The following is a 21,000-nucleotide window of genomic DNA, read 5'->3' as shown; positions in this document are numbered from 1 at the left end:
CAATTCCAGAAAAATAAATGACCCAATCAAAAAATGGGCCAAAGAACTAAACAGACATTTCTCCAAAGAAGACATACAGATGGCTAACAAACACATGAAAAGATGCTCAACATCACTCATTATCAGAGAAATGCAAATCAAACCCACAACGAGGTACCATTACACGCCAGTCAGGATGGCTGCTATCCAAAAGTCTACAAGCAATAAATGCTGGAGAGGGTGTGGAGAAAAGGGAACCCTCTTACACTGTTGGTGGGAATGCAAACTAGTACAGCCACTATGGAGAACAGTGTGGAGACTCCTTAAAAAACTGGAACTAGAACTGAACTGCCATATGACCCAGCAACCCCACTCCTGGGCATACACACCGAGGAAACCAGATCTGAAAGAGACACGTGCACCCCAATGTTCATCGCAGCACTGTTTATAATAGCCAGGACATGGAAGCAACCTAGATGCCCATCAGCAGACGAATGGATAAGGAAGCTGTGGTACATATACACCATGGAATATTACTCAGCCATTAAAAAGAATTCATTTGAATCAGTTCTAATGAGATGGATGAAACTGGAGCCCATTATACAGAGTGAAGTAAGCCAGAAAGATAAAGACCATTACAGTATAATAATGCATATATATATGTGGAATTTAGAAAGATGGTAATGATAACCCTATATACAAAACAGAAAAAGAGACACAGATGTACAGAACAGACTTTTGGACTCTGTGGGAGAAGGCGAGGGTGGGATGTTTTGAGAGAACAGCATTGAAACATGTATATTATCTAGGGTGAAACAGATCACCAGCCCAGGTTGGATGCATGAGCCAAGTGCTCGGGGCTGGTGCACTGGGAAGACCCAGAGGGATCAGGTGGAGAGGGAGGTGGGAAGGGGGATCGGGATGGGGAACACATGTAAATCCATGGCTGATTCATGTCAATGTATGGCAAAAACCACTACAATATTGTAGAGTAATTAGCCTCCAACTAATAAAAATAAATGGAAAAAAATAAAAAATAAAAAAAATTGAAAATCGGAGGACTATCATTGAACTATGTGAATTTCACTTTGTTAAACTGAGAGGTGTGAAAAGTTGTCAACAATATATCACAAAAACCAAAAAGATGCATTCAAGTAACATTACTGAAGATGATATGTGTGTGTGTGTGTGTGTGTATCAAATTATCAAATTTCTGACTGAGTTGCCATATTTAAGATCTGTCCTATTCAGGCATTCAATGTGTCTGGTCTCCAGGTTACAAAGTCTAGATCTAAGGGCTATTGGAATGGGAGGGTCACAGTCAAAATTGCAGGCCAGAACCAATCAGAGGTCCAAGCACAGTGCCTATCAGAGGTTTGTGGATGGCAGGACCAAACAGGCACGGCAGAGAGAGCAGCAGCAATTTGAAAGTGACTTGGAGCTGTACCAAGAGCACACAGTGACGGGAGCAATTTAAAGACACATTTCTGGGGACAGACCTACCTCTTAATTTTTCAAATTAAGGCTGTGAATACAATAGCTTTTATTTATTATCACAATTTCATAAAATAAAATGCATTTTACACCAAAGTTAGAAGGACATCATAATCCCAGAAACATTTCTTCCCAAGGAAGGACAGAGGATAACTAACATTGATGTGTGTGCGCGCGTGCGTGTGTGTGTATCAAAGTCCTTTTCTCTCATTTTGCCCCACAACAGTAGAAGTTAGGTCATGGATTATCACCAGTTTATGAACTTGTATTTGGAAAAACACTGACTTAAAACAGACCCAGAAGTGCTGGAATTAAGAAGAATAGAATGTTTTATAGTATGTCTGTGACTTTGCCAATGTTGGGGAATAGCTTAACAAGGCAATTTAAACAGTGGAAAGAATAAGACAGGGAGGGCTATGCTTATCCTGAAGAAGGGCCTCTCGATTTCTGATCCTGTTAGTTAACGTCCTGCAGACTCCCGAGCATCACTATATGCACGTGTGTGCATGTGCGCTTTCCATAACTTCTCTGCCATTTTAATCATGTTAATAATTAACAAGATGGTGGAGGAACAGGTAGAAGTGGAGTACATCTTTCTCTACAGATGCATGGGGAATACATCCCCAGATGCAGAAGACCTCACAGAGAACCAGCTGAACACTAGGAGTCTCTGACCACTTTCCAGGAAAGGAATATGCAGATCCACACAAAACCTGGTCGGATGAAGGAAAGAAGGGACAAAGGAGGAGAATGAATGGAGCTGATGTGCACGGGGGTGGGGGGGTGCAGTGGTGGGGGGATGAAGATCCGGGACAATCAGCTGGGACAGAAGGGAAGCATTTGAGGCTGCTGGGGAGTGAAGCAGCTGATCTGTGACAGTCTGAATGGAACGGGAGCCACCCAGATAGTCTGGACCATGGCCCGACATATCCCGGACAGGAACGCAAGTCCGTCCGAATGCAGGCAGCCGCGGAGGTAGGGCACTCCTGCTGAGTACTCTGAGCGGGGGGAGCCATCACTCTAGCCACCCTCTCCCCACATGCTGGCTCTGGCGGCTACCCCCGAAAGGAAGATCCCAGTGAGAGCCCTTTCAGAGCCTGACACACGGAACAATGAGAAGGACCCCAGCCAGGGATGTCCTTTGAGTGCTTGCTGTGATGAGCGACAGCGAAGGACCCCAGCCAGAGCTGCCCTTTGGGCACCTGCTGTTCTGAGCAGTAGAGAAGGACCAGCCAGGGAGGCCCTTTGAGCCCCAGCTGCCAGAGGATAGGAAGGAATTCTAATGGTGCCGTATCTTCTGTGTCCACGATAGCTAGCTTCCCTGTCTATCTGGTGCTGCTGGGGTGCACCGCAATCCAGGCAGCTCAGCAGCGGTACCACCCCCATGCCTTGTCCCCACTGGGCAGAGCTGCCAGAGGCTAGGAGGGAGTTTTTGCAGTGCTGCGTTTCCGGTGTCGGTGGCTGCCGGCTTCCCTGCGCATCGGGCACCACTGGGGTCCACGTGACCCAGGCAGTCATGGCCACCTCCACAGCCGGTCCTCACTGGGGCAGACCCGAGCCCGCCAGGGCAGCCTCGGGAGCAAACTCCTACGGATGCCCTGTATGCGGAGGTAGTGGTAAGACCACAGTTGAGCTCCGGGGTGGAGCGACTAAGGAAGAAGATCAAAAATCTTTTCACCAGCTGTGCAAACTGCAGATTAAATCCACATGATCGAGTAGTTAGGTTCTGTGTCTATGGAATGTGTAAAAGGACAATGAGAATACCCATAAAAAAACACACCATAGCTCTGGCAGCTATGGACATTGCAGGCAAGAACACACAGGCGTAGGGGCCAGATTAGAGTCTAAGCTGTTTCCACAGCAGGTCCAGAGACCTCCCCCGCTCAGTATTGGAGGGCCTCCGAGGGAGGCGGAGGTGGGCTGTGGGCAGTGGCTCACAGCTGGGTTGCTATGAGCAACCCAAGATGCTGACAGCAAGGATGCTGACAACTGAGAACCAAGAAAAACATTTATTATTATTCTTATATTTTGATTTGTTCTGTAGTTGGTTCTGGATCTCACCCCCCCCCCCCTTTTTTTCTCTGTTACTGTGGTGGCTGTTTTTATTATTATTATGATCTCTATTTAGGTTTTTGAGAAATATTTTATTGTGTTTGTTTTTAATCACACTTCTTATTTCCTTTATATATTTCTACTTCCACTTTGACATTCTGCAGTTCTGTGTGTTTTTTTTTGTTGCTGTTGTTTTGTTTTTCTTTCTTGCTGTTCTTTTCTTGTAGTTATTCTTAAATACATGTAATGATAATGTATTAAAATACTTCTATTTAACTTTGCTTTTCTATTTTTTCTTTTTTTCCACCATGTTTGTTTGTTTGCATTGTTTTCTTTGCTTTATTCCTCAGCTGGCACTCGGCTTTGGCCTTTTCTGTTTCAGTTCTGTTTTTAATTGGTTGATATCATTTTCAGTTTCCTTTGCTCACTGGGTCACTCTCCTGTACTTCGTTTACTTTGGTCTGCTTTGGTTTTGTTTGCGTGTGTGAATGTATGCAAGTGTATGTGTGTTCCTTTGCCTTTGTTCCTATTTGTCTGATTTTGCTTTTTCCATTTGTCTGGGGTTCTTTTTTAGTTTGTTTGTTTTAATCCCCTTTATTGCCATAAAAATGACTTGTGGGTCTTGGTTCCCCTAACAGAAGGCAGACCTGAGCCTCTGGGTGGGAGCACTGAATCCAGGACCCTAGACCATCAGAGAACTCCTGACCCCAGGGAGTATTAATCAGTGAGAACTCCCACGAAGGCCTCCACCTGCATCCAAGACTTGGCGCCACCCAACTGCTTCGCAGCACGCAGCATAGGACAGCTCACCCAATACCAAGCAGGACAGAGACATCAATCCAATCATCAGCAGGCAGAATTCCCATAGACACCCCCAAACACAACTCCTCACACCGCCCTGCCCATCAGAGGGGACAAAACCTCACCTCCCACCAGAATGCAGGCACAAGACCCTCCCAACATGAAGCCTATGCAAATGACCGGACCGACCTCACCCACCGCAGGCAGAGACCAAAAGCAAGAAAAATGAATGACAGGTAACAGGCAGGAAGGCCAGGGGTCTCCAAACGGAGGAAATAGGCTGCAAGTGTCAGACATTTTTTTCTCTCTCTCTTAAGCAGCAGGAGGAAACAAACTACAAGTGTTAGATTTTCTTCCCCTTCTCTATACAAATTTAAAAAGAGGTTTCTTTTAAAATCCTGTGTTGCCATAACGACACCTGGTTCCACCTGAACTTTTCTCAAACTTTGAGCCAACCAATGCATTTTTCTTATGGAAATGTTTGTCTTAAGCTATGTTAATGAACTATGTATTGACCCCAGACTCTGTCTTCAAGTCAGTTCCACCTAAGATTCAGAACCAACTCGACAAATCAGTATGTTTTACTCATGCAAATGTTCTCTTAAGCTATGTTAATGAGACTATGTATTTGCTTGGAAATCTGCCTTTCTTCAAGATTCCTGTCAATTGTTTTACGGCCAGGGACAGCTCACCTTGTGCCAATGCTATCCCAAAATGCATGTTGTGGGCGAGGGGCCTGGTGCCAGTCTCTGAGTTTTGAGATATTTCCTTTCTCTAATTAGCAGCTTGCTAGTAGCTATATAACATCTGGCTAAAGACTACTGGGATGGGGGCCACTCTTTCTGCCTGCTCCTGATAACTATGCCAGAAGTTTTCTCTATCTCTTGTATACTTTAATAAAACTTTATTACATAAAAGCTCTGAGTGATCAAGCCTTGTCACTGGCCCCGGATTGGATTCCTCTCCTCCAGAGGCCAAGAATCCCGGCATCTTTCATGGCTCAGCAACAACCTTTCACTATGACCCAAGAGCCTGGGGAAAGGAGACCTCAAACACAGTAAGTGAGATGAAATGAAAAGACAGAGAAAGATTGTGCAAATGAAGGAACAGGTGAAAACCCACAAAATCAAATAAACAAAGAGGATATAGTCAAACTATCTAGAAAAAAATTCAGAGTACTGATAGTAAAGATGATCCAAAATCTAGAAAATAGAGTGGAGAAAATGCAAGAATCATTTAACACATTTAACAAGGACCTACAAGAAATAAAGAATAAAATGAACAGTGATGAAGAATACAACTCCTGAAATTAAAAATACTCTAGAACGAATCAATAGCAGAATAAATGAGGCAAAAGAATGGATAAGTGAGCTGAAAGACAGAATGGTGGAAGTAACTGCTTAAGAGCAGAATAAGCAAAAAGGAATGAAAATAATTAAGCACAGTCTCAGAGACTTCTGGGATTAAACATATCAACATTCAGATTATAGGGATCCTGACTCAATGGACATGAGTTTGAGCAAGCTCCAGGAGGTGATGAAGGATAAGGAAGCCAGGTGTGTTGCAGTCCATGGGGTTTCAAAGAGTTGGACATGTCTGAGTGACTGTACAACAATAACGACAGAAGAAGAGAAAAAGAAAGGATTTGAGTAAATTTTTGAAGCAATTATAGTAAAAAAACTTCCTTAACATGGGAAAGAAAATAGTCAATCAAGTCCAAGAAGTGCAGAGAGTCCCATACAGAATGAACCCAAGGAGAAACAAACCAAGGCACACATTAATCAAACTAACAAAAATTAAACACAAAAATATTAAAAGCAACAAGGGAAAATCAACAAGTAACATGCAAGGGAAACCTCATAAGGCTAACAGCTGATCATTAGCAGAAATTCTGCAGGACAGAAGGGAGTGGCAGGATATATTTAAAATAATGAAAGGGAAAAATCTACAATCAAGATTACTCTGCCCAGTAAGGATCTCATTCAAAATCGATGGAGAAACCAAAAACTTCACAGATAAGCAAAAGTTAAGAGAATTCAGCACCACCAGACAAGCTTTATGACAAATCCTAAAGGGGCTTCTATAGACAAGAAGCATAAGAGAAGGAAAAGACCTACAAAAAACAAACTGAAAACAGTTAAGAAAATGCCAACAGGAATATGTATATATCAATAATTACTGTAAATGTAAATGGATTAAGTGCTTCAACCAAAAGACACAGACTGGTTGAATGGATATAAAAATAAGACCCATATATATGCTATTTATAAGAGACCAACTTCAGAGCCTAGACACACATACAGACTGAAAATGAGAGGATGCAAAATATATTCCACACAAATGGAAATCAAAAGAAAGCTGGAGCAGCAATTTTCATATCAGACAAAATAGACTTTAAAATGAAGAATATTACAAGAGATAAGGGACACTACATAATGATTAATGGGATCAATCTAAGAAGAAATCATAACAATTGTAAATATTTATGCACCCAACAAACCCACAGCAAACATTATACTCAAGGGTGAAAAACTGAAAGCATTTCCTCTATGATTACAAACAAGATAAAGGTGCCACTATTATGCAACATAGTTTTGGAAGTCCTCACATGGTAATCAGAGAAGAAAAAGAAATAAAAGGAATCCAGATTGGAAAAGAAGAAGCAAAACTCTCACTGTTTGCAGATGACATGATACTACATATAAAAAACACTAAAGAGACTAACAAAAAATTACTAGTGCCAATCAGTGAATTTAGCAAAATCTCAGGATAGAAAATCAATACAGAGAACACCCTTGCATTCCTATACACTAACAACAAAAAAAGAAAAAGAGAAATTAAGGAATCAATCGCATTCACCATTGCAACAAAGAGAATAAAATACCTAGGAATAAATACACCTAAGGAGACAAAAGACCTGTACATAGAAAACTATAAGACAGTGATCAAAGAAATCAAAGATGACCTAAACAGATGGAGAGATATACCATGTTCTTGGATTGGAAGAATCAATACTGTGAAAATGTCTATACTACCCAAAGCAGTCTACAGATTCAATGCAATTCCTATCAAATTACCAATGGCATTTTTCACAGAACTAGAACAAAAAGTTTCACAATTCATATGGAAACACAAAAGACCCCAAAGAGCCAAAGCAATCTTGAGAAAGAAAAATGGAGCTGGAGGGATCAACCTTCCTGATTTCAGACCTCACTACAAAGCTACAGTCATCAAGACAGTATGGTACTGGCACAAAAACATAAATATAGACCAATGGAGCAAGATAGAAAGCCCAGAAATAAACCCATACACCTATGCGCATCTTATCAATGACAAAAGAGGTAATAATATACAATGGAGAAAAGACAGTCTCTTCAATAAGTGGTGCTGGGAAAATTGGACAACTACATGTGAAAGAATGGAATTAGAACACTTCCTAACACTACACATACAAATAAACTTGGAAGGGGTTAAAGACCCAAATGTAAGGTCAGAAATTATAAAACTCTCCGAGAAAAGCATAGGCAGAACACTCTATGACATAAATCACATCAAGATGCTCTATGACCCACCTCTTAGAGTAATGGAAATAAAAACAAAAATAAACAAATGGGAGCTAAGGAAATGTAAAAGCTTTTGCACAGCAAAAGTGAAAGTGAAGTCGCTCAGTCATGTCTGACTCTTTGCGACCCCATGGATCGTAGCCCACCAGGCTCCTCCATCCATGGGATTTTCCAGGCAAGAGTACTGGAGTGGGTTGCCATTGCCTTCTTCAGGAGATCTTCCCAACCCAGGGATTGAACCTGGGTCTCCTGCATTTCAGGCAGACGCTTTACCATCTGAGCCACCAGGGAAGCCCCGCAAGGAAACCATAAACAAAATGAAAAGACAACCTCAGAATGGGAGAAAAATAACTGCAAATGAAGCAATTGACAAAGGATTAATCTACAAAATATACAAGCAGCTCATGCAGCTGAATACCAGAAAACAAACAACCCAATGGGCAGAAGACCTAGGCAGACATTTCTTCAAAGAAGACATACAGATGGCTAATAAGCACATGAAAAAATGCTCAACACTGCTCATTATCAGAGAAATTCAAATCAAAACTACAAAGAGGTATCACCTCATACAGATCAAAGTGGCCATCATCAAAAAACCTACAAACAGTAAATGCTGGAGAGTAGGTGGAGAAAAGGGAATTCTTGCACTGTTGGTGGGAATGTAAATTGATACAGCCACTATGCAGAACAATATAGAGATTATTTTTTAAAAAAATCAAAACAAACTAGGACCAAAACAACATATGACCCAGCAATCCTACGCCTGACAAAACCACAGTTCTGAAAGACATGTGTGCCCTAATGTTCATTACAGCATTATTTACAATAGCCAGGACCTGGAAGGAACCTAGATGTCCATCGACAGATGAACGGGTAAAGACGCTGCCATACACACATACAGTGGAATATTGTCTGTTGTTGTTGTTTAGTCACTAAGTTCTGTCTAACTCTTTTGCGACCCCATGGACTATAGCCCACCAGACTCCTCTGTCCATTGGATTTCCCAGGCAAGAATGATGAAATTGTATTGCCATTTTTTTTTCTCTCCAGGTGATCTTCCCAACCCAGGGATCAATCTTGTGTCATCTGCATTGGGAGGCAGATTCTTTACCACTGAGCCACAAGGGAAGCCCCAGTGGAATATTACTCAGCCATAAAAAAGAACAAGTTTGAATTAGTTCTAGTGAAGTAGATGAACCTAGAGCCTGCTATACAGAATGAAGTATGTCAGAAAGAGAAAAACAAATGTTGTTTATTAATGCCTATATATGGCATTATAAATGCCTATATATGGAATCTAGAAAAATGATACGGATGGACCTATTTGCAGGGCAGGAACAGAGACAAGGACTGGAGGACAGGCTTGTGGACACAGCGGGGGAAGGAGAGGGTGGGATGAATTGAGAGTAGCATTGCCACATGCACCACCATGTGTAAAGTAGATTACTAGTAGGAAGCTGCTGTGGAACACAGGGAGCTCAGCCGGCGTCCTGTGACAGCCTGGAGGGGTGAGATGGGATGGGGGTGGGGGGAAGTTCAAGAGAGAAGGGATACATGTACACCTGTGGCTGACTTATGCTGATGTATGGCAGAAAGCAACCCAACATTGTCAAGCAAGTATCCTCCACTTAGAAAAAAAAGTTCCTTGAGATACACAGAACAAGAAGGTCAGGTTTCTGCATCCCAGATGGATTTCAGAGTCATTTTAATTACTCTTTCTCCACAGAAGAATATCATTTGTATGTGGTTATGCTTACTTTCCCGACTTGTACTATTTTTGGAGGGAGAGACAATCAATAAACATTTATTGAGAACATACCACAGGCAAAGTTTGTAGATGTGTGAAAACATATTCTCAATCACCTTGGGAAATACCTACCCATCCACTGATTATAAAGCTTGTTTGAAACTCTGGTATGCAGAATAATGGCCCTAAAGATGTCTTTGTCTTTATTCCCCAGAACCTGTAATATGTAGGATAGAGAGCAAAGGATAATTAACACTGCAGATGGAATTAAGCTTTCTAATTAGCTGACCTCGAAATGGGAAGATTATTCTGGATTTTATGGGTGGTTCTAATTAAATCACAAGAGCCCTTGTAAATAGAAGAGGGAGGCATCAAGGGAAAGCCAGAGAGACAGCAGCGTGAGAAAGACTTGGTCCAAAGTTGCTGGCTGTGAAGATGGAAGGATGGATGCATGCCAAGGAATGTGAGCTGCCTTGGGAAACTAGAAAAAGACAAGAAAATAGATTCTCTTCTGGAGCCTTCAGAAGGAATGCGGTCTTGCTGAGATCTTAAAGTTAGCCTACTGAGACCCATTTTGAACTTCTGACCTCCAGAACTCAAGATAATAAATTGATGTTGTTTTTTACTAAAAGCAAACAAACAAACAAAACCACATTCCTTTCTTGATACCCTCTTAGCATATGCCCTCTATTATAGCACCTATTCTATGGGACTCGAATTGTTTTCCTTCTGTTGTGGTCTCTTCAATGAGAATGAATCCCTTTTACATCTAATTTGTCTCTGTGTTTCAAATGCAAAGCACAGAGTCTGTCATAGATTCACTAAGTATTCCCAGAAGTATTAGAATAAATAAATTTATAATAATTTAAATAATTTTTATTGTCTTCTTTTAAAATCAAGAGTTAATATTTGCCAGGTGCATTGCCAGGCACCAGGGATAAAGGAAACAATTGAATCACAGTTCCCAAACTCAAGAGGTTCAATGCAGTTGATGAGACAGACAAGAAATCAAATAATAATAATAATAATGATGATAGAGCAGGCTATGTTCTATAACTTTAAAAGGAAGGAGAAGGGGCCCCCACCCAGGGAGAGGGCATCAGTGAGGGATTTCTGGTGGCACCACAGAAGATGCACTGCCTGGAGTTACTAGCAGTTACCTAGGTGAAGAGATGTGTGAGTGGGAGCTGGCACTGTGATGGACAGTGGGTACTACATCTGCTTGTTTAGAGGGCAGGCTTTAAAGAATGGGAGAGGCAGGAGCAAAACCCTATAGGTAAAGGGCCCAGTGTTTTTCCCTAGGAACTACAGAAAGAACTGGTTTGAATGAAAGGCAGGTGATGGCAAGAGGCAGAGACAACCCAGATGTGTATTTTAGAACATATATCAATACATGTGCTATGATGAGAAGATGGATTGAAGGTGCATGGAGCTAGTGGCAGACAGCAGGTGGTAAGTGCTTCAGATGGGCAATCATTCACTCGTGTCCGACTCTTTGTGACCCATGGACTGTAGCCCACCAGGCTCCTCTGACCATGGAATTCTCCAGGAAGAGAGAACTCCAGGCTACCTACTGGAGTGGGTAGCTGTCCCCTTCTCCAGGGGATCTTTCCAACCTAGGAATCGAACCAGGGTCTCCTGCACTGCAGGCAGATTTTTTACCAGATCAGCTACCAAGGAAGCCCCCTAGCCAAATCTAGATTGGATATAATATGGAAATACTGCAGAGGAATTAGCTTAATTAAAGATATATTGACTGGTAGGACACATAGAGATCAACATAAGGTGAATCAGTAGCAGGAATCCAGGAAAAAGTCTTGGTGTCATAATCACAGAAGTACTAAGCTTACTCTGTGGCAGGCACTTTTCTCATATAAACTCAATCCTCATAAAGACACTGTGAGATGGATACTTTTATTATTCCCATATTATGGATAAGACATAGAGAGATCGCACAGGTACTAGAACTGAAATTTGAATCCAAGTACATGCTCCCAAATACTATAACATACTCTTAATGGTCATTAAGACAGGAGAGAAAACCAGAGGCAATGGTCTGAAAGGTAAAGATGATGTGTGTGCTTTTTGATGTGACCTAGGGCATTTGAGGAGAGATGTCCAGGATGAATCTATATGCACGAGCCTGGAGTCAAGGAAAGCTCTGGTTGCAAATATAGAGGTAGGAGACATAAGCATATAACTGGGAACCAAATCTGTAGATGAGGATGCCCTCTGCCAGAGAGGGTGTGCAGAGGTGAAAGAGAAGATCACTGGGTGAAATGGACAAAAGGGATGAGGAGGAGATGTGTGAGGAGATGGAGAAGGGAAAGTCAGAGGTGCAAGGAGAATCATGGCCTAGAAGTGGGATTACGGAAGTTAAAAAAAACAATGGTTTCAGAAGGAGCAAGTAACAGGGTTATGATAAGGACTAAGAAAGTGCCACTGAATTTAGAAACAAAGAATCTTGGCGACCTTGGTGAAAACAATTTCAATGGAGAGCTACGGGTGGCTCTGAAGGGTGAATAGGACAAAAGGAAGTGAGAGAGTGTAGACAATTTTTCTAGTTGGGAAGGAGAGTTTTAAAGATTATTTTTATGCAATAGGATGGTGGTTGTGGTTTAATGAAAGTAAGTGGAACTGGATTTAAAGCTCAGCTTTGCCAGATATTAGTTTCATCAGTAAAGTAAGGATAAATACACCTACTATATAGATTTATTGTGAGGATTAGTGGTTATGTTTGTAGAACACAACAAAAAGTTGATATTTAGTAAATGAGAGCTGTAACATTATTAAAAGTATGAAAAGTCTGAAGACCTCTAAATCCTTTGAATAATTACCTATTTGAAAAATCTGTTGGAGAATAGAAAAAGCATCTAAACTTTTAACTGGGTTTTAAAAATTATTTTTACCTGAATATTTGATGTCATAAGGACATAATCTTAGTTGTGATGTTGCTATATGGGTTAACTTTTATTGGAAAAATTTAACAGCATTGTTGAGTTATAATTCATATACTATAAATTCACCCATTTAAAGTGCACCATTCAATGGCCTTTAGTATATTAACAGAGCTGTGCAATCAACACTGAAATCTAATTTTAAAAGGTTTTTATAACTCCCCAAAGGAATCCCATACACATCATCAATTACTTTCAGTTCTCCTCACCTCCCTGTCCAGTCCTTTACTGCTGTTGTTGTTCAGCTGCTAAGCCATTTCTGACTCTTTGCAACCCCACGGACGGCAGCACACCAGGCTCCTCTGTCCTCCACTGTCTCTTGCAGTTTGCTCAAATTTATGGCCATCAAGTCGGTGATGCTTTATCCAGCCATCTCATCCTCTGCTGGCCTCTTTTCCTACAGCCCTCAATCTTTCCCAGCATCAGCGTCTTTTCCAGTGAGTCAGCTCTTTGCAACAGATGGTGAAAGTATTGGAACTTCAGCATCAGTCCTTCCAATGAATATTCAGGGTTGATTTCCTTTAGGATTGACTAGTTTGATCTCCTTGCAGTCCAAGGGACTCTCAAGGGTCACCTCTAGCACTCCATGAACTGCTCATGGGGTTCTTGAAGCAAGTATACTGGAGTGGGTTGCCATTTCCTCCTCCAGTGGACCACGTTTTGTTAGAACTCTTCACTATGACCTGTTCATCTTGGGTGGCCCTGCATGGCATGGCTCATAGATTCACTGAGTTATGCAAGCCCCTTCACCATCCCTAGGCAATCACTAATTTACTTTCTTTCTCTATAGGTTTGCTTATTGTGGACACTTCATATAAATGGAATCATACAATATGTGGTCCTTTATGATTGGCTTTTCTCATTCATGTTTTTTCAAGGTTCTTACAAGCTGTCGCATGTCTTAGTACTTCACTCCTTTTGCTCACTGAATAATGTTGCATTGTATGGATATAAAATCACTGCAGATGGTTACTGTAGCTATGAAATTAGAACACACTTGCTCTTTGGAAGAAAAGCTATGACCAGACTAGACAGCATATTAAAAAGCAGAGACATCACTTTGCCGACAAAGGTACATTTAGTCAAAGGTAAGGATGTGAGAGTTGGACCATAGGAGGGCTGAGCACTGAAGAGTTGATGCTTTCTAACTGTGGTGCTAGTGAAAACTCTTCAAAGTCTCTTGGACTGCAAGGAGAATCAAACCAGTCAATCCTAAAGGAAATCTACCCTGGATATTCACTGGAAAGACTGGTGCTGAAGCTCCAATACTCTGGCCACCTGATGCAAAGAGCCAACTCATTGGAAAAGACCCTGATGCTGGGAAGGATTGAGGGCAGGAGAAGAAGGGGGTGATGGAGAATGAGATTGTTGGATGGCATTATTGAACCAATGGACAGGAGTCTGAGCAAAGTCCAGGAGACAGGCAAGGACAGCGATGTCTGGTGTGCTGCAGTCCATGGTGTTGCAAAAAGCTGGACATGACCGAGTGACTGAACAACAACATGGATATACCACATGGTCTTTATCCATTCACCAGCTGATGGATATTTGGATTATTTCCAGCTTTTGTCTATTATGACTAATGCTACTTTGGACATCTGTATATAAGTTTTGTGTAGAGATATGTTTTCATTTCTCTTGAGTTTATGCCTAGCAGTGAAATTGCTGAGTCTAAATGGTGGATTCTTAAATGTATTTTTTAGTATTAATAACAAAACTTAAAGTTGGTTTTTATAAACAATTTCAGGAGACAGGGATCAAGACCATCCCCAAGAAAAAGAAATGAAAAAAGGCAAAATGGCTGCCTGAGGAGGCCTTACAAATAGCTGTGAAAAGAAGAGAAGTGAAAAGCAAAGGAGAAAGGAAAGATATACTCATTTGAATGGAGAGTTCCAAAGAATAGCAAGGAGAGATAAGAAAGTCTTCCTCAGTAATCAATGCAAAGAAATAGAGGAAAACAATAGAATAGGAAAGACTAGAGATCTCTTTAAGAGAATTAGAGATACCAAGGGAACATTTCATGCAAAGATGGGCTCAACAAAGGACAGAAATGATATGGACCTAACAGAAGTAGAAGGTATTAAGAAGAGGTGGCAAGAATACACAGAAGAACTGTACAAAGAAGATCTTCACGACCCAGATAATCACAATGGTGTGATCACTCACCTAGAGCCAGACATCCTAGAGTGTGAGTCAAGTGGCCCTTAGGAAGCATCACTATGAACAAAGCTAGTGGAGGTGATGGAATTCCAGCTGAGCTATTTCAAATCCTGAAAGATGACACTGTGAAAGTGCTGCACTCAACATGTCAGCAAATTTGGAAAACTCAGCAGTGGCCACAGGACTGGAAACAGTCAGTTTTCATTCCAATCTCAAAGAAAGGCAATGCCAAAGAATGCTCAAACTACTGCACAATTGCACTCATCTCACACGCTAGTAAAGTAATGCTCAAAATTCTCCAAGCCAGGCTTCAGCAATACATGAACTTCCAGATGTTCAAGCTGGATTGAGAAAAGGCAGAGGAACCAGAGATCAAATTGCCAACATTTGCTGGATCATTGAAAAAGCAAGAGAGTTCCAGAAAAACATCTATTTCTGCTTTATTGACTATGCCAAAGCCTTTGACTGTGGATCACAATGAACTGTGGAAAATTCTGAAGGAGATGGGAATACCAGACCACCTGACCTGCCTCCTAAGAAATCTGTATGCAGGTCAGAAAGTAACAGTTAGAACTGGGCATGGAACAACAGACTGGTTCCAAATAGGAAAAGGAGTATGTCAAGGCTGTATGTTGTCACCCTGCTTATTTAACTTATATCCAGAGTACATCATGAGAAATGATTGGCTGGAGGAAGCACAAGCTGGAATCAAGGCTGCCGGGAGAAATATCAATAACCTCAGATATGCAGATGATACCACCCTTATGGCAGAAAGTGAAGAAGAACTAAACAGCCTCTTGATGAAAGTGAAAGAGGAGAGTGCAAAAGTTGGCTTAAATCTCGACATTTAGAAAACTAAGATCATGGCATCTGGTCCCCTCACTTCATGGCAAATAGACAGGGAAACTGTGTCAGACTTTATTTTTTGGGGCTCCAAAATCACTGCAGATGGTGATTGCAGCCATGAAATTAAAAGGCGCTTACTCCTTGGAAGGAAAGTTATGACCCACCTAGACAGCATATTAAAAAGCAGAGACATTACTTTGTCCACAAATGTCTGTCTAGTCAAGGTTATGTTTTTTCCAGTGGTCATGTATGGATGTGACAGTTGGACTATAAAGAAATTTGAGCACTGAAGAATTGATGCTTTTGAACTGTGGTGTTGGAGAAGACTCCTGAGAGTCCCTTGGACTGCAAGGAGATCCAACCAGTCCATCCTAAAGGAGATCAGTCCTGGGTGTTCGCTGGAAGGACTGATGTTGAAGCTGAAACTCCAGTACTTTGGCCACCTCATGCGAAGAGCTGACTCACTGGAAAAGACCCTGATGCTGGAAGGGATTGGGGGCAGGAGGAGAAGGGGACAGCAGAGGATGAGATGGCTGGATGGCATCACCGACTCGATGGGCATGAGTTTGAGTAAACTCTGGGAGTTGGTGAGGACAGGGAGGCCTGGTGTGCTGTGGTTCATGGGGTCGCAAAGAGTCAGACATGACTGAGTGACTGAACTGAACTGAATTTAAAAAATTTTTTTAAGTTAAAAATAACAATTTCTTTCCACATTCAAATCATACTCCTTCAAGGTAAACACTGTTATTCCGAAGGAACATTTCTGTTTCCTTCCAGGCTTGGTCTGTGATATGTATCCTTCCCTAGTGTGAAACATCCTAAAAGACTGTGTTTAGTTAAAATTACTAACTGGCATGGGAGAAAAAGCATTGGCACCTGACATCTCTAACCCGAGTCATTTATCTGCCATAAATTACTTGTAGAACTGTGTGATATTGGTTAAGTCTCTTAATTTTGCTGGACTTATTTTCTCTATTAAAAAGAATGTTGGGATGCAATCTTCTCTAATCCTTTCTGATCAAGCATTTTATAATTAAATGATACTTAGGGCTCTCAGGATATACCATTAGCTTTATCCTTACTTGCAACACATATTTCCTTGCATTTCTTTTTCTTTATAGTTGGAACTATAAAGAAATTTTTCTTCATAGAAGGAACATAAGAGAAAGGGAATGGCAATTACTCTCATCTTGCCAGACACTGACATTTACTCAGCATGCTGAGCAAACTTGAAGAGTGACTGGTGCTGAAAATAAAGTCCTTTTGCATGTCTTAATCTGTTCCTTTTCAATCTTCTAAGTTTGTCGAATTGATTTTTGCTTTATTACCCTTCACAGGGTTAATCAGAGTTTCTGAGAGGTTTGCTTGCTCTGGACCTTGATCCCACCTTTGAAAACTTAGAAGTGCACATTGCAAGGACCCAAACCTCAAACCCTGTAAGACACATTCGAGGAGTCCACACATGATACGATTTCTCCAGAGCGTCTGCTGTTGACATGTGTAGACTACAAATAAAACTGTCTTTAACAAACAGTAGACATTATCTGTTACAATGCACAATAGGTAGGATGAAGAAAATCTCTTTCTGTGGCCTAATTCAGAAATCTCAGGGAAAAGTGTTATGTTTCACTTTCTCCCACAAGAGTAAGGGTGAACTACAACTCAGAGTTAAGGATTCCTCTCAATTACCAAGCCTTCCATGCACTGCCTTCAGCAGGGAGAAGAGCTCCCATTAAATGTAAGCTGCCTTTTGAACTGTGAGTCACTGTGTCAAGTGAACACTTACCATCTGTCAATCTATACAGAATGTCGCTATCTGCTCATGTGTCATATGGACAACACACAGCATTGCTCCTACCCATAGAAAGGAAAACTCTATGACAGGGAAAGTCCGTTTTCATTTACACAGTGTTATTACTAGCGGAAGACTGGCAGATTGACTCGGTCTGTTCTTCAGGTTCACTACTCCCCTGGGTATTATGGGATGGAAATGCATGAAGAAGAACTAAAGATTGCTGGCCAACTCTCTCAGCAGCTGACTTTGGACCTAGCACGAAAAAAGGAAGGGTCTAAAGACAAAGTCAATATAAGTGGGCAGAAGTGGAGTTAGAAAGAGCCCAAATTTTGAATACATGTGGATTTTTCACTTGCTGAGCTAAGGGAAGCAGAGCTTCCCTGGTGGTTCAGTGGTAAAGAATCCGCTTGCCAATGCAGGGGACGTGGGTTGGATCTCAAGATCGTGAAGATCCCGTGAAGGAGGAAATGTCAATCCACTCCAGGATTCTTGCCTGGGAAAACCCATGGACAGAGGAGCCTGGCGGGCTATAGTCCATAGGGTTGCAAGAGAGTCAGACATAAGTAAGCAACTGAGCATGCACACACACATGACTGAAGGAAGCAGAGGGGCCGCAGGATACTTCATGTCAGAGGTCTCACTGGGGGGCCACAGTAAGGGGCCTTTTAGAGAGAAGGGAGGGAAGAAACCAACACTCTACGTCCAGAGGACGACTCAGGAAAGGCAACTCTCCTTGTCTGTGATTTATAGAGCTCTGTGACCAGAGATTTCTAGGAACTCTTGACCATCTGGAGGCCTGCAGCTGCTTGAAGCATCACTGGAAAGACCTCCAACCACTCCTTCCTGACTTCCCACAGTCATCATCCCCATCCCTTCTGTTGTAACTTCTAACTTTGGGATTCTAAAAAGTTGATTGTCTCCCGAGAAAGTTTTTGATGCTCTGGAAAATGAAAATGCTAATGCTGCCCAACCAAGAACAGTCTGTCTTCTTTGCTTCTCTGCTGGAAAAGTCTAGATTAGAGGGCTGCTTTCATGGGTCCCAAAGATCCCAGAGGAAAAGGCTCCAACATGAAAATCAGGACAAGGAGTCTGGCTGGGACACAAACAGAGCTGCTCTGGAGACAGCAAGAGAAACGGGGATGGCAAGACCCTCACCTGAGCGAGAAAGCCCCAGCGGACCAAGAGTCCCACACAGGACCTGTCAAAACACAGAGGCGTGGGGCTCAGGGCCGTGATCACAAGACGCCCCACTGGGAGCCCTGGTCCAGGGCAGGAAGGAAAGGCTTCTCGTCTTGCCCCTGCCAGACACCGCCCAGCTCCTGGAAGGCTGGCGTAGGCATGGAGCGCCAGTGTGGACAACAATGGGAAAGGAGATGGAGATCTGAAATGACATCATTCTAAGGGCTTGGACAGGGACAAAGGTGAGGAGACAAAGTGATCTGTCCTAAGTGAGGAGTGTCCTCTGGGGAAATAACGGGAAACAGGAGGGCGGACATGGTTGTTCAGGACAATCCATGAGTCACCAAACCCGTGCAGAGAAGAAAGGGAAGGTCTCAGAATTTCACAATTATACTGGTGGACTGGTCTCCTGATGGTCTGGTCAGAGACTTTTGTTTTTACTCACGGTGCCTTTCCTCAAAACCAGTGTAGCCTGAAGCTCTCCCTATAAGGAACGTAGTGCTAGCAAGACAGTAAGAATTTATCTAGCAGCTTGACATGTGAGAATGCAGAGAGCTGGAAGGAAATCCGGGCTATTACTCAACCTTCCGATTTCGTATGAAAAGAGTCTGAGGTGTCCCTAGCAGTCCAGTGGTAAAGTATCCGCCTGCCAGTGCAGGAGACACAGGTTTGATTCCTGATTCGGGAAGATCACACATACCACACAGCAGCTAGGCCCGTGAGCCGCAGCTGCTGAGCCTTTTCTCCAGAGCCTGAGAGCTGCTGAGCCCGCAGCTGCTCAGCCCAACTACGGAGCCCACACGCTGCAGCTCCTGCATATACCTGCATGCCCCAGAGGCTGCACGAAGCAAGAAGGGAAGCCACCGCGGTAAGATGCCCATGCACCGCGCCAGGGGAGGAGCCCCCGCTCACTGCAGCGAGGGGCTCCCATGCTGGCTCAGGTGGTAAAGAATCTGCTGCAATGCAGGAGACCCAGCTTCAACCCCTGGGTCGGGAAGATGCCCTGGAGAGGGAAATGGCAATCCACTCCAGTACTCTTGCCAGGAGAATTCCATGGACAGAGGAGCCTGGTGGGCTCTAGTCCACGGGGTTGCAAAGAGTTGTGACACAGCTGTGTGACTATCACTTCACTTCACTGCAACTGAAGAAGGTCTGTGTGTAGCAACAAGCACTCAGCATAGCCAAAAATAAATAAACGACAATTTTAAAAAAGAAATAATGCCTAGAAACCAATGAATACCTATAACCTATAACCTATAAACCTTTAAACCTACAAACCTATAAACCTGTAACCGTAATATCTAGGAGAAATACAGGATGGATTCAGAATAAATAAGGTTGAAGGCTAAGTGAAATTCATGCATATTTGAAAAATACAATCCATAATAAATTGCTAGACTTTTTTTTCCCCATATTACCAATGTCTGTCAATTTTATCCACAAAAGTAACCCTCTGGGCCCAGTGGTCCCTAAACCTCCTGAGAGCAGGGTCTGACCATTTCTGGATTGTGTATCCCCAGAAGTCCCCACCATATAGTAGGCATTTAATACATATTTGTGGGCTGGGTGACAGTTTCCTCATCTGGAGCATATAAAATCTGACTAGATTATTTCAAGGTTATCTTTCATCTCTGAACTTGTATTAGCCTCTAGTTATTATTTTTAAACCTATAAGACTTGACAGGATGATAGCCTCATAATGATGACAGAGGCATAAGTAAGGAAGCAGAACATCAAAATAAATTTGAGAGGGATGAACATAACAGAGAGAAATATGGTTTTCATCCCTGGCCTCAGTCTGGGCCAATCCATTCTGTTAGGCAGGTTGTTCATACAGATGCTTGGCCAAGGGAATGAGCTAGGGCTGAAATCTGATCGAAATTCCACCTACATGTCACACTGGGGGCCCTGGCACATTTTGTCCTTCCTTTGTCCTGAAGGGGAGAGATTTTAAAATTTAGACAAAGGCTCTGACTGGGCTAGCTAGGCCCAGTATACGTGCCACCCCTCCATTTAAAGTCAACCACACAACTTCTTTTCACTCTCTAATGTATTCATTTTCTCTAGAATAGAGTGATCTTAGGTTTTAGCATTCAGTTTGGAACACACATCTCTGCTGACTTTGAAAATCCTGTTCAAGGGATCCTTTAAACTTCATATGAGCATAAGGTCTACAGAACTGAATTAAAGAGTGGAAATGGAAGATTTACTTTTTCTGTTGTGAGAGGTAAACTTTGATCCTTTAATGAAAACAAAATTCTACATTCTGAAATGCTTAGATCTCTGTGTAAATATAAGCAGCCTTGCATAGCCCTTCCTCTCACCCTGCCAACCCTAACATTCATCTCCTTTACAATTCACTGGGCTCACCATCAGGCCATGAGTGAAAATGGCCTTGTATAAGTAGTCCTTTATTAAAAACTCATT

General features: G+C 42.3%; 1 protein-coding gene and 1 non-coding gene across 27 annotated transcripts in view; both read right to left on the bottom strand.

Annotated features, from left to right (window-relative positions):
• The window catches only part of DLG2 (discs large MAGUK scaffold protein 2), a 2,233,668-nt gene that overhangs the window by 518,419 nt on the left and 1,694,249 nt on the right, over positions 1-21,000 (bottom strand). The gene's annotated exons all lie outside the window — the stretch shown is intronic.
• On the bottom strand, positions 8,109-8,180 carry TRNAF-GAA (transfer RNA phenylalanine (anticodon GAA)). Its single transcript has one exon. It is a non-coding gene; the product is annotated as a tRNA-Phe (tRNA).

Source organism: Odocoileus virginianus, chromosome 28 (genome assembly GCF_023699985.2).
Source record: "Odocoileus virginianus isolate 20LAN1187 ecotype Illinois chromosome 28, Ovbor_1.2, whole genome shotgun sequence".
Taxonomy (NCBI): Eukaryota; Metazoa; Chordata; class Mammalia; order Artiodactyla; family Cervidae; genus Odocoileus; species Odocoileus virginianus.
Note: the sequence above shows the minus strand (reverse complement) of the source record. Positions and strands in the feature narration are given on the sequence as shown.